This window comes from Suricata suricatta, chromosome 9 (genome assembly GCF_006229205.1).
Source record: "Suricata suricatta isolate VVHF042 chromosome 9, meerkat_22Aug2017_6uvM2_HiC, whole genome shotgun sequence".
NCBI lineage: Eukaryota > Metazoa > Chordata > Mammalia > Carnivora > Herpestidae > Suricata > Suricata suricatta.
The window spans coordinates 48,906,078-48,918,109 of record NC_043708.1 but is presented as its reverse complement, the minus strand read 5'-3'; positions in this window follow the sequence as shown (position 1 = coordinate 48,918,109).

The following is a 12,032-nucleotide window of genomic DNA, read 5'->3' as shown; positions in this document are numbered from 1 at the left end:
ATACAATGGTATATTGGTTTCGCATGTAGAGACTAATGATTCAACAGTTTTATACATTGTGCAATGCACCACAATGAGTGTAGTTACCATCTGTCATCATACATTATTACATTATTGACTATATTCCCTGTGCTGTACGTATATTTGACTATTAGTATATTGTTATTATAGTGCAATATTCTCCTTGATCAGCTTTTGCTAAAAACTCAGTTGGTATAATATATTCCTACCTTCATAGTTTAGGTCTCTTGAACCTTAATTTAATATTTTGATTAAAATGATATAAGAGTAAATGGGAAATATTCTAAAGCTTGCATCTAGAATTCTGGGTTGCAAATATTGAGTTCAACCTTGACCTTAAACACAAATTTTGTTAGCTTTATCATCATCTTTTTTCTAATGTGCACCTCTTGCTTGTTATCTGTTTGGCACTCTCTGTCCCTCTAGGTTTGGGCCTTATATCAATCAATATAGACTAATTTATTCTGTGGAAAGAAAAAGAAACAAATGAAAGAAATCAGTGACTCAATACTATCAAAGTTCGCTCTCCCACACTACAGGTTCCATGTGGGTGAGGTGGCGCGTAGGTCCATAGAACACTCAGATCTCCAGGAACTTAGTAGCACTACCACCTTATAGACAGGTGATTATGGAATAAGTGGCCTTCTCTGGCATGCGGACATGGAAAAATAAACCTGGAGAACCATACACAGGGTTTCCAATGTGTTGTTGAAAGGGTTTGGCCAAAACTACTACATGACCCCAATCTAATTGCCAGAGAAGCTAAGAGAAGTTAAGGAGCAAATGAAAAGTTTGGTGAACACCAAGGTCACAGTGTTCTTCCTTATTCTTGCTGGCAACTGAATTTTTATCTTTCAATATGAGCATGGTGTCTCGGAAACTGTTCCTCATTTCTCTCCATCCCTATTTGTATTTCCAAACATTGTCAACATCTATATTTTCTAATTCAGATTTTTGAATGCTCTCTTGATAACCATGAGTAGATGTAGGAATTCCTTATTGCCTGTTATACAAAATGACTAAACTCATTGAGCATCCCTAGGCTCTTAAAATGAGAAGAAATCTCAGAATAGGCATTAAAATAAATTATTAATGTGACTCTAGTCTAAAATTTGGTCACCACCCTACTACCCAATACTGCCTGTTGTGTCTATGCCCCAGTGGCTCAAGAAATTTTGCAATTCTCTACCAATAGACACTAGGGAAGTGAATGGCTGAAAAAAGACTGGGTTCTTCCTGTCCCTAATTTTTTCACCCTATTCTCCTGTTCACAGGCCTTCCTGCCAAGAACATTGCTTCTTTATTTAAATAAAATTTCAAAGTGCATTGAGGCAAAAGATCAAGTGAAATAAGGCACCAAATAGGTAGAGAATTATGTAGAAAATTTGGTTTGTTGTTTGGTTGGTTTTCCTTTAAGGAGATTTGCTCATAGGATTAGCATAATAAATCATGCAATGAAAACTCAGGAAAAATATAGAACCGAGAGATGTTCTTTTAATGCTTACATCATCAGGGATTCAGGAGTATGAGCATGCTCCAAAGGTAAGCTAGATAGTAAGAAATTAGGAGAAGAGGTTTGAATCCCAGCACCTAAATTTATCAATGAAATAATGACCCTTTGAGCCTTGAGGAAAAGACAGAGCTGGAGAGAATGGCAAGGAGTTTTATACTGATGGAGGGCCCTCCATAATGAAAAATACGATGAAAGTAGAAATAATATTCCCCACGATTTATCTTTTTAGTCCTTTAGGGTTAGTCATTAAGTCTGTGATTATCTGGGGATATGGTTTATGCCTCATAAGATCTTCTTTCCTTTAAGAAGCCAACCTCCTGTGACGGCCATGGCCTCTTGTATCCATTAATGCAAGAAAAATAGCAGAAAGCTTGGAATTTTACCCCAGGAGATTCTGGAAAACCTAAATAGTAAGAGATTAAATTAAATTTAAGAATACCCTGCCCATAAGAAAAAAATGGACTCCTTCTTTTGTTTTCTGTCTCACGAATCACCAGAAAATTTCTTTTTTGACCAAGATAGAATATGAAGAACTGGATTTACCCTGCCTAAAACAATAGCAGAAACAACAGAACAGCAAAAAAAAAAAAGAGAGAAAACAATAAATAACCATTTTAAAAACATTGAACATTAAACAATGAAGAAAAGGGAAGTGGAAAACAAATAAGGTAAGCCCTATCATTGCCTACCTCACTTAATTGAAAAATTTCCTGACTATAGTGCAGGGACTGGAAACCCAGGTGAAGCCCAGCATTTTCCTTAGGTTGAGGAGACAGAACTGAGGATCTGAGAGATCAAGAACACCATAGTTTACCGGATAGAGTAACAGAGGGGAGAGGGCGTCATGGAGAGACAATCCAGCAGATGTGCAGAGAGTTCTTTTGAAGTGTTCAACAAGAACGTAGCACATGCATGTGAGGAAAATCCCTTAGCTCAGGAAAATAACAACCTAATAATAAAAAAATAGGAGAACGGTACCTGATGTTGAAACAAATCTATGGACAGTGTCCTTTTTTACCAGCTAAATTGGGAAAGATTATTAAATCATGGAATATTGAACAGAGTTTGAGAGAAGGTCTTGAACCAGATATGGGTTATAACAAGCCCTAGACTGAGTACTGCTGAGACCCACATAACATGAAAGAACAAACCATTTTCAGGTAACTTAACTGCACCTCAGAGCAGAGCTCAAGAAGAATTTTAGGACTAAAATGTATCCAGTGTGTAACAGAATAAAATCCACACTGTCAGGAACCCTTCAATGATTACCAGGATTGCAAAAAGGCAGGAGAAAACAATCCAATATGAAGAGAAAAATCAATTAATCAGGACTCAGAAGTGATACAGATGTTTGAATTATCAAAAAAAGTTATTAAAATAGTTATCAAAATTACAATTAAAAATAGAGATATGGAAGATATTTTTATAAGATCAAAATCAAACTACTAAAGATGAAAACTATAATATCTGAGAATAAAAATCTCTGAAGATAATAAGTGCCATATCAGGTACTACAGATAAATAGGTTAATTATTGGGAGGGGAAATCAATAGAAAGTATTCAAAATAAAATGCAGGTGGAAAAAAATTTGAAGGTACTTTGTAGGAGGGCCTCAGGTAGGCTGCTATATAATCAGTTGTAGACTCTTAGTGGGGAGGGAGAGGAGGGACAGAAAAAAAAAGAATAAATAATGGCCAGTGAATTCACAAACATGATGGAAATTATAAACCCATATACCCAAGAACCTCAGTAAACCCCAAGCACAAGAAATATGAAGAAAACTATACCAACTCATGTCATAATCAAAAGCAGCGATGAAAAAAAATCTTAGAGCACACAGGAAAAAAAAGGCACATTGTAATATAGAGAAACTAAGATGCAGATGAAGGACTATTTCTCATGAGAAATCATAGAAGCACTAAGACAGTGATGACATGTCTTTATAAGACTGCAGAAAGTTTATGATGGGGGATCGAGTTATTTATTAAGACACAGCCTTTATGATGAGATAATTGTTGATGTGAATACGGTAGTAATAAAGGGTTCTATCCATCCGTCAAAGCCCATAGAACTACACACCGAAGAGTAACTTTTAGTATATGCAAACAACAACAAACAGTAAAAATTCCAGACTGTGACAAATGAATCTTAACTGCATTACAAATGAATCACAAAACACTGAAGTGAATGGGGAGGAAAGTATATGATCTAAGTAACTTTAGAAAACAGTATTCAGTTCTGACTGCATACCGTAAAAAAATAGTAAAAACAAAACAAAAATACTGTATACAAACACACATTTCTGTACTTAGAATACAAAGCTTGGATTTCAGTAAGTATCTAATAAATGATCTCTCTTTATGCTTTTGTGATTCTATGTTTCATTTAAAAATAGCTATAAAATCTTCCCAAATTTGAGGAGGATTGGGACTTGGTGTGACAAAATAGATGATGAGATGAGCTGGAACCAAAATTATTTTTGAAGAATCCTAGGAAGGTTCTTAACCCAAATGGAGGTGATAGAGTTGGGATACAAGCTATTGAATGGTAGTTAAGATGCAGTAGGGATGGGACCATCGGTCGTGAGGAGGCCCAGTAATTGAGAGGTTGAGCTTCAGGGGGATTGTTTGAATCACTGTACTATGGATGATTTATGATGACAAAAATATGCAAATGGAAAAACATGTTTAAGTATTAATTGAATACCTTTGTTATTAGATTGAATACATTTATTATAATTCGTTAGTCTTTTTTTTTTTTTTTGAGAGACGAGACAGAGAGTGAGTGGGGGAGGGTCAGAGAGAGAGGGAGACACAGAATCTGAAGCAGGCTCCAGGCTCTGAGCTAGCTGTCAGCACAGAGCGCGACGTGGGCCTTGAACCCACAGACTGAGATCATGACCTGAGCTGAAGTTGGATGCTTAACCGACTGAGCCACTCAGGTGCCCCTCTTGTTAGTCTTAAGAATTAGTTCCTGACATTGTCTGTTGGGGAAGGGGGGTCAAGAGTTAGTATGGCTTTAGTCAAAGAAGGGACCTGAGAGAGAAGCCTAACAAAGGCATAAAAAGAACAAGCAATTAAGAAATATGGTAAAGAGTTGAAGTTATCCAAATTGTCTTTATTTATATGGAAAATGTTGTAAAAAGTTATTTATTTAAAGATAATCAGAATATTACTTTGAATAGGCCTTCTATTGTCAGTATTGTATAATTCTATAGGACATAATTCTTACGAAGAATTCTTTAGCAAAGTAAAATCTTCAAATCCTGTTGATAAAAGACTCTCTAAAGCAGAAACAATATTTATTTAAACAGCATAAAATCTGGCTCCAAGGAGCACAGTTAACGTCCTTGGATATGGGATTTACCTGAACAGATGCTCTGGTACTTTTATTTGAAGTAGCAAATGAGGCCACATGTATTTGCAGAATTAGCACATATAACAGATGAAAATTGGACGTTGTACCCATTTTCACTGTTATGGGGATTGTGCTATGAGACACCCCAGATGTTACTCTTTGGCAAACAGTTGTTATTTTTTGTTTGGGGCTCAGAAGATTATCTTATGATTCTGGATATGTACCAAACTCACTCTCTAAGCATCTGGCCTAATTTAGTCAAGCAGATAATATAAATGGACTTCCTTACTAACAAGGTAATGTGTAAAATGACAGTTCACTTGGTTTGGGAATCCTTCATGAATAACACTACCTTTCCCGTGCAGTGTGATGTACTTCACTATTTAATGAATGATAGCTTTTGGTTGAACAGAAGGCTCCGTGTTGAACATGGAGACAAATTTCCTAATTTATACTGTGTGTTACAACTTGCTCTTCTTGCTTTCATTATGGTATGAAATTTTGATAGATGCTAAAAAGCAGATGGCTTCTAATCCAATAACAGTCATTGGTTAATATTATTTTTCTTTACAAACAATGTTGCATCCCTTTCATAACTCCATTTTGCATTTTTGATATTATTTGGTTTTTTCCATTATTCATTTGGAATCCAAACCATGTATTGAATCCTGGCAATGATCCAGATAGGTGATGTGAATACATATATGTATTCCATTATTCTTCCATTTTGGTGAGATGTCCAAAGTTGTTTTAATCTACCCAAAATATGACAGATGTGGAAACTCTTCATTTTGTCACCATTAGTGTCCTAGGTAAATGAGGAAACACTCTGTTATTGCTTTGCAACCTTGGGAGCTTCCTGGGTGTAATCTGAACCCAGCCCCTTTAAACAGAGGCAAGGAGAAACTTAAAGTGGCAGACAAGTTCAGATTGGTAGGTGGCAGGTTTCATAAGCGAGGGAACTTACATACAAAGCTTGTCTTGAGCAGTCACAAGACAAGTTGATCTCTGACGTGCCTCCCAAATCTTAAAAGTTTATATAGAGGTCTTAACTGGATTCAGTCACATATACTTTCTGGAGAACCTTAACATCCTATCATGATCTAAATGCTATGCCCTAGAGAAAGCTTCTGGGAGCAGGGAAGGGAAGTGAACACATTTCAAGGACAGAGGAGGCAGTAAAGAGCGTCTGGTTGCCTGAATCTGGTTCGTGGGTCTATAGATTCATTGGATTATCTGTCAGACAAATCTTGGCAATAGTGCATTTATTACTCATACTTCACCAGTCTAATTCGGTGGCCACCGTAGTGTTTCATATGATGGAGTGGGGTCATTTTGCAGAACGTAATGCAAAGACTTTCAAAAGATTTTGGTATTCTCTTTGTCCTGGTATATACAGTTAGTCTAATAAACGTCAAAAAGTACACTTGGAGGATTGGGAGAATACTTGTGGTGGTGTTACAGGGTTCTTTTGCAAGAGAAGTCAACCTCCCTTTCCTCATGTGCTCTGACTCCGAACTGACCAAAAGTTGGAAACTAGATGGAACTTCCATTTACTAGTTTTTGTTTCTTCCTGGCTCTACAATTAAACTTAATTTGTTGATAATCCACTCATCTTGTACCATCCTTATTAATGGATCTTAGGTTTCCATTTCAGCCTTGCTCCAAAGGGAACAATTATATTCACCTTGCCTTTGACATATTAAGTAATTGAGGTTACTTCACGTTCCTTATCCACAATTCTGTGACTCCCATTGAACAAATGAGATCAGTTACAAGGTATCCTCTCATTCTGGGTTATATGATGCAGCTGCCACAGAGCTGCTCAAATATGCTGTTACATTCATTCATTCATTATTGATTTAATAAAAGGAATGTCCTCTGAGACTTCCTAGTATCTGGTGGATTCTTTAATTAAAAAAAAAAATCTAACGTATTCACTACCTTGAGGCTTTAGATCCCCCTTTTTTATTGAAGTGTAATTGACACGCATTGTTATATTAGCTTCAGGTACACAATATACTGATTCAACAATTCAGTACATTATTCAGTGTTCATCACAGTAAGTGTATTCTTAATGCCCATCATCTATTTCACCCACTCTCCCACCCTCCTCTCTTCTGGTGACCTTAAATTTGCTGTCTGCATTTAAGACTCTGTTTTTGTTGTTATTACTATTTGTGTCAATTTGTCTTGTTTCTTAAATTCCACATATGAATGAAATCATAGGGCATTTATCTTTCTCTGTCTCACTTACTTCATTCAGCATTATATAGCTTGTACGTCCATCCACGTTGTTGCAAATGGTAAGATGTCATTCTTTTTATGGTTGAGCAACATTCCATTGCATATACACCACTTATTCTTTATCCATTCATCTATGGACAGACACTTGAGTTGCTTCCGTGTTTTGGCAATTGTAAATTATGCTGTGATAAACATAGGGGTGCATATATCTGTTCAAATTAGTGTTTTCATTTTCTTGGGTAAATACAGACTGGAGGAATTACTGGATCCTATGATAATTTTCTTTTTAATTTTTTGAGAAGCTTCCATACTGTTTTCCATAGTAGCCGGAAAAATTTACATTTCCCATTAGCCGTGCACAAAGATTCCTTTTTTTCCACCTTGCCAACACTTGTTTCTTGTCTTTCTGATTCTAGCTATTCTTACAGGTATAACGTGATATCTCATTGTGATTTCGATTTGCATTTTCCTGATGATTACTGATGTTGAGCATCCTTTCATGTGTCTGTTGACCATCTGTATGTCTTCTTTGGAAAAATATCTATTCATGTCCTCTGGCCATTTTTAAATTGGATTATTTGATTTTTTGGTATTGAGTTGTGTAAGTTCTTTATATGTTTGGGATATTAATGCCTTATTGGATCTATCATTTGAAATACGTTCTCCCAATCAGTTGGTTGCCTTTTTTGTTTTATTAATGGCTTCCTTCCATGTGTAAGAGCCCTTTATTTTGATATAATACCAATAGTGTGGTTTTGCTTTTGTTTCAGTTGCCTTAGGGAGACATCTTAAAATACTTGCTACTACTGATGTCAGAAACATGACTGCCTGTGCTCTCTTCTAGGATTTTTATGGTTTCAGGTCTCACATTTATGTCTTTATTCCATTTTGAATTTATTTTTGAGTATAGTGTAAGAAACTGACCCAATTTCATTCTTTTGCACGAAGCTGTCCAGTTTTTCCAACATCATTTGCTGAAGAGATGGTCTTTTTCCCATTGCATATTTTTGACTCCTTTGTTATAGATTAATTGACCAAGTAAGTGTGGATTTATTTCTGGGCTCTCTATTCTGTTCCACTTTTCTATGTGTCTATTTTGTGCCAGTACTAGACTGTTTTGATTACTACAGTTTGTTGTATATTTTGAAATATGGGGTTGTGGTACCTCCGGTTTTGTTCTTCTTTTTCAAGTTTGCTTTGGCTATGTGATATCTTTGGTGGTTCCATACAAATTTCAGTATTATTTAGTATTCTAGTTCTATGAGAAACGCTGCTGGTCTTTTGATAGGGATGGCATTAAATCTGTAGATGGCTCTGGGTAGTGTGGACGTTTTAACAGTACTGGTTCCTCCAGTCAATGGACTTAGAATATCTTTCCATTTGTTAGTATCATCTTTAATTCCTTCATCAATTATTATAGTTTTCAGAGTATAGATCTCTCACCTCTTTTCACCTTTAATAACACATTAGGAGTTTTCACCACACACAAGGCTGTACTTATTGTCACATGCCTGATGAGTGATACATTTCTAGAACCCCATTATAGAGGTTACTTTCTAGAATGATTTCTTGTACCACCACGCATACTTGAGTTTTCCCCAAAACAGAACCAAGATAAGCACTTCAATGAAGTTTAAATTATTTGAGAAGTGACTTCAGAAAGTTAAAGGGAGGGATAGTTAAGTTAGAATAATCAGGGAGTTAATTGAAGCCTGAGTGCAATATTGAGATAATACCAAGAGCAGTGGGGGCCTGGCTCACCACACGTCCCTGAGGAGTGTTCAGCATGCCTCCTAGAGATAGATGTCTGTCTGGAGCAAGAGAGTCTGAAGTATTTTCCTCTGCTTCCATTGCCCTTTGACTGAGCTTTAACTGGAGGAAGTGTCATTTCTTTTGTCTTCGGGTCTGTACTTGTATGTTGACGGCCACATCGGGGAATATCTGGGGATAAAATGAAAATACATGCACAGTTTGGGACCAGATTCTCTGGACAAAGTGAGTCTGAGCTTGTGTGTATGTTCCATGCATATGAATTGCCATCATGTCCATCATCTATGTGGCTAAAATTAAAAGCATGTACATTTATGTGAGGTTGTGCTTTATCTGAGACTAAAAAAATTGTAGTATATGAGAACTCAGAGAATACTATATGCTTGAAGTTTTTTGAAGCTTACAAAATATAGGATGAGTTTTATCCAGCCAAGACAGAAGTGAAGAAATTTCAGCAGAGGGACTCTTGCTAAGAATGGAATATACTCAGTTGGAGATCCAAGACTAACACTAAGATGGGAAGAAGGGCAGAAAACGACATATGTAAATAGTATAGGTTCTTAAAAATATAAAATAACTAGGAAGTAGATGGGTTCCAAAGGCTACAATTTAAATGTGGCAACCCAAATTGTAGAATCCAAAGTAAGGAAAAGGGAAACTGAGTAGAAATCTTAAATATATGTTCTCTCCCTATATATAATCCTAAGCTTTCTGAACCATTTTATTAGATGTCTATTGTATATACATATATTACATATTTATACACATTGTGTGTATGTATATGTAAATATGTGTATCTATGTATGTGTGTGGAGATATATGTGTGTGTGTGTGTGTGTGTGTGTGTGTGTGTGTGTGTGTATCTTAGCTTATTTCACCAGAAGAACCTCACAATTCAAAGGCAAAGTTACTTCAATAGCAATCATCATAACTAGTACCCATTTCTTCCTAAATAAAGTTTCCCACTGAAAAGAATCAGACCCTTTGGAAAAATTACTTCAGTCAGGTCTTTTTTTTAATGTTTTTATATTCATTTTTCAGAGACAGAGAGAGAAGCAGTGTGAGCAGGGGAGGGTCAGAGAGAGAGACACAGAATCTGAAGCAGGCTCCAGGCTCTGAGCTAGCCGTCAGCATAGAGCCTGATGCGAGGCTCGAACCCACAAACCATGAGGTCATGACCTGAGCTGAAGCCGGACACTGAACCGACTGAGCCACCCAGGAGCCCCTCAGTCAGGTCTTAAATAGGGAAAGGATGAGATGAGTCTGTAATATCTTGTGGTAGAAAGCAGGGCATGCTTGAAAACTGACAAGGGCATGTCAAAAGTTCAGGGGTTTTAAAGGCTCCTAGTGGCTAAATATATTGAGGTAATATATAGAAGTGGCTAAATATATAAAGTAAAGATACTTTACTTCTTATTCTTAAAGAATAAGAATAAGCTTATTCTTTATCAAAAGAATAAATGATAGTAATGGATTTTTGGCACTTAAGAAAATAACTCAGGATCCATTGCAATTCTGAAAGGGAGTCATATTTTCAGAATAATACCAATGAAAATATAGGAAATGGAGAAATTAGAAAATTGCCATTTCATATTTACTGATGTATAATTGCCTCTGTTAAGGAACCAGGTAAAAACCATCAATAGATCCTTAACTCATTAGGTGAAAGTTGTAAGGACCAAATATATTCACATGATCTGAACTATTACCTATGGGTCAAAAACAAACCAAAAACTAACTTTACCTTTTTGGTGCACACTATCTAAACCAGATGATCCAATTTAGCATCATCGAAATGGGACACGCTGGCATTGTGTCTCTAGGTGGAAGGTAGTATGAAGCTCAAAACATCACCTATATGGCATTCTTTCTGAAGTATTTAACTTGAAACAGATTATTAGGAATCATAAAATTCTGACTGTGGGACATTATAAAAATAACCTGGATTAAACCCTTTATAAATGCCAATGTCATCATTGTCTTAGATATAAAAAATGTTTTTGGACAACTTAGACATTAAACATAAATGTCATGCATGAACTTGATTTTATCTTTGAAGCAATAAAAGATATAAAGGATTGAGGTGACTGGGTGGCTCAGTCTGTGGGGCACACAGCTCTCGATTTCCATGCAGGACACGGTCTCATGGTTCTTGAAATTAGGACCTGTGTCGGGCTCTGCAATGTCAGAGCAGAGACTGCTTGGGATTCTTTGTTTCCCTTTCTCTTCTTCCTTCCCGTACTCATGGCCTCTCTCTCTCTCTCTCTCTCAAAATAAAAAATAACAAATATATTTTTAAAAAGATATATGTATTTGGGAGAAATTTGATATAAATTAAATAAGATGATGTCTTTGTTCTTAGGAAACACATGTGGAAGTATCAAGGGGTGATGTGCCAATGGTGTTTGAGATGTACTTTTAAATGATTCAGCAAAAAAGTACATATATTAATAATGCGTATGTGTATGTATGTGTTTATAGAGGCTGAGAAAGAGGGGAGAGAATGCCACAAAATGTTTACAATGACTGAAGTTAGGTAACAGTTAAACAGTTGTTAATTATACTATTCTATAAATATAGATGTGTATAGATAGATAAATATATAGTTGACCTTCAAATAATGTAAAGGTTAGGAGTTGATGCCCGGCATCGTCAAAAATCTGTGAATAACTTTTGGTTCCCCTAAATTGAGATATGAATAGCCTACTGTTGACTGAAAGGCTTACCAATACAATAAACAGTCAATTAACACATATTTTGTATGTTATATGTATAATACACCATATTATTACAGTAAAGTAAGCTAGAGAAAAGAAAATGTTGGGGTGCCTGGATGGCTCAGTCGGTTAAGCATCTGATTCAGCTCAGGTCATGATCTCTCTGTTCATGAATTTGAGCCCTGCACTGGGCTCTGTGCTGACAGTTCAGAGCCTGGAGCCTGCTTCAGATTCTATCTCTGGCTCTCTGCTCCCTTGCCCTTCCCACTGCCCACCGCTGTACCTGCTCTTGCTCTGTCTCTCTCAAATATAAACAAACATTTTTTTAAAAATTAAAAAATAAAATATTATTATGAGAATCATGAAAGAAAATATATTTACAGGACTATACTGGATTTATCAGAAAA